Genomic DNA, 3505 nt, shown 5'->3' on the forward strand with positions numbered 1-3505 from the left:
TGCCATTCGTTTGACAGCAGTCAGAGTGATTTCCATTTGCTTATTAACATCAACCAACTCATCCCATGTTCCGGAACAGCATTTGCAGTGAGGCTGCATCTTGGCTGGTGCAATGTATTACAATGCAGTGAACAAATAACTTTAAATTAAGCTCGCTGGTTATCTTTTAAGCTGTTGAGCCTAAAGGTTGTGAATTACCTATAAGAATTGAAGCAAATACACAAAATGCAATTTCTATTAAGGCAACACAAAAACCTGTATTAATATCTACTATAGTTTGTTTAAAATTGCTTGATAGTTGATACTTCATGTGTTGGAGGTGTCTTCCTCCAATCAGTGCGCTCCATGTGACACTTGAACTTTTCGCTTTCAAATGGCTCTGAGCACAATGGAACTCAACTGCTGTGGTCATTAGTCCCCTAGAACTTAGAACTACTTCAACCTAACTAACCTAAGGACATCACACACATCCATGCCCAAGGCAGGATTCGAACCTGCGACCGTAGCAGTCGCACGGTTCCGGACTGCGCGCCTAGAACCGTGAGACCACCGCGGCCGGCAACTTTTCGCTTTGCCGATCTGCCACAACAAATGGTCAATTAACTTCCAATTCCTTGTCTGGCTTTATTTCTTGCAGTGTTCAGATTCCAAATCCTGGGTCTCGTCCTTTTACTTCACATTTCATCACACTCACATGTTTATTTTTATGGTATTTATTTTATAAATTTATTTATTTTCGTGTTCCATAGATCCTTGATGGAAGTGTGTTGCTAGGATGTAGAACATGCCAGATTAGTACAGTAATAACCATATCTAAATGGTCATGAGCTTACAAACTGAAATATATATAAACAAATACATGAAGTTAAAGTGTTTAACCTTTTCGTGGGCACATTTTCTGGGCTTATTACAAGTGACAGTTCATAGATCAGTGACTTGCTATGAAACCACCTATGCCATTCCATGTAAAAACAAAAAAAAATTTGGCATCCATTTTTTTGAAAATTTATGTGGGAGGGTGGTTTCTCACGGCCCACAGGATGATACTATCAAATTTTTAGGAATTTCTTATTGTAAATATTGACACTGCAAAACAAAATAGAAAATATACATCATTGCTAGATTATCTTTTACTCACAAAATATTAACAAAAATTCAATTACTGGATGTTACGTAAGTCTGAAACATGGATCTACATAAAGTAACACTGCAATTTGAGCATATTATTCTCGTTCTATTTTCTTCTTTTCTTGTATTGCACATACGACAACGTCTACATTGCACAATTTTGTCTGGTAGATGTTCACCCACATTTGAAAGTCTGAGTTCATCAGAAACACCAATGCTGTCTCCTTTTTTTTTGAAATGAATACAGGTGGTTGTCCACATCATTTCCTTGATGAGAATCCTGACAGTAGGCCTAATTCTCTTGCCAACTGTAAACGGAATGTTATCTGCTCTCCATTTCCTGTGACTGCAGTGTGCATTATAAACGCATTCACAATGGAAGCATCAATCAGAAAATAAAAAATTCTGTGCCACCATTTTACCATCCAACTTCATATCATTCTTTCTTCTGGTTAAAGAGATCCACACTGCCCATTACACAGTCGTACAAACTTACAGCACTTGGACACGCAATGCTACATATAGAACCATCTCTTCCTTTTCTGGAAACAAATGTTACAACATTGGGAGATGCTGCAGTAGACAAAACCATAATGGTACTGTCCTTGTATCTCGCCACTTAATCATAACAACTGAATCTTTTATCTGTGCCTTGAACTCGCCTCGTGAAACTTTGTCATTTTTCTTCATCATTTCTGGCCAACCTTTTCTGTTGACTCTGGCAGTACCACTATCCAGAACAGTTTTCATTAGGATGTATGAGTGAAATAGTTGTCAAATACAACATCACATTTAATGTTTTTCAAAGATGAACCCAATTTATTTATTTATTTATTTTGATCCAACATCAACTGATTACAAAAAAAAAAGGTTTTTTTTGTTCCAGTCTTCTGGATAAGGCAGAACCTTACTTACTAGGGTTACATATTATTGGCTGGCACTTTTATCTACACAACTTTTTCTAAATTTAGTTGAGGGAACAGAGTTACATATATGAACTATACATAAAAGAAATTGTTATTTCTATACTTAGATTAACGAATCTACAGTTTGTGACACAGTATTCATATCTGACATTCAAATATTTACAGTTTGTGACACAGTCTAAGATCTGAGATTACATATATTTTAAGATAGATGGTCTTCCATCTTATGAGTGTACTAAATCTAGAAACTCATCTATTGAATATACAGGATTGTTTAGGAGCCATAATTTTAATTTCGTTTTTAGTTTTGTAATGGGCAATTTGGAGATATTAGGATGGAAGCAATTCAGTAGTTTTATGCCTGCATAGTGAGGGCTTTTCTCATAAAGTGTTGTTCTATGAGAGATGATGTGGGGTCTCTTTCTACCTCTAGTGTTATGATCGTGTATTTCTTTATTAAGTGTTTTGTTATTGTTTACTGCCATAATGATTATCTTCAGCAAATACAGGTTATGAGCAGTTAGTATTTTTAATTCTTTAAACAAATTTCTGCAGGACTCCCTGGCACATTTCTTTGCTATAATTCTAAGTGCCTTCTTTTGTAAGATAAGTACACTTTTCAAATTCCCTTTACTGCTGGATCACCATACCTCTATCCCATAGTTTAGATGGGATTCAAATAGTGCAAAATATATTTGCCTCAGAGTGGTGATGTTACAAAAAGGTGTCAGTTTTCTTAGGACATATATGGTAGTACATAGCTTTTTGCAAATCTCATTGACATGATCAGACCAGTTTAACTCCGCATCAAGTTTCAGGCCAAGAAATTTGGTCGAGTATTGTCTTTTAATGTATTTGTCACCCATTAAGATTTGGTTTTCATGAGTTTTTTGCCTCCCAAGATCGAATTCAAGATAGACATATTTATTTGTGTTTAATTTTAGTTTGTTTTCATTAAAATACTGCAGAATTAAGCCTGCTGCAATATTGGATTCCTCTTCGAGCTGTGAATAGCTTGGATTGCAGCATATTAACGTGGTATCATCTGCATATAGGATAGCTGTTGCATGGTTTGTTATGGACTGAACATCATTAACATAAATAATAAAAAGAAGTGGTCCTAATATTGACCCCTGTGGAATTTCAAAATTTATGTCAGTGGTGTTTGATTTGTTTGCTCTCCCTGTAGTGCTAATAGACACAAACTGCTTCCTATTTGTCAAGTAGAACCTCATCAGATTATGGGCTGTGCCTCAAAAGCCATAGTTCCACAGTTTGTCCAGCAATATGGTCGTATCAACACAGTGAAATGCTTTTTGTAAGTCCAGAAAGATGCCACATACATGTTCTTTATTATCTATTGCTTGAGTGACACCTTCGATTAAGTTGGATGCTGCTGTAATGGTGGACGACCCCTTGACAAACCCATACTGCCCCTTAGAAATCACTTT

The sequence above is a fragment of the Schistocerca americana genome, chromosome 4, assembly GCF_021461395.2.
Source record: "Schistocerca americana isolate TAMUIC-IGC-003095 chromosome 4, iqSchAmer2.1, whole genome shotgun sequence".
Lineage (NCBI taxonomy): Eukaryota > Metazoa > Arthropoda > Insecta > Orthoptera > Acrididae > Schistocerca > Schistocerca americana.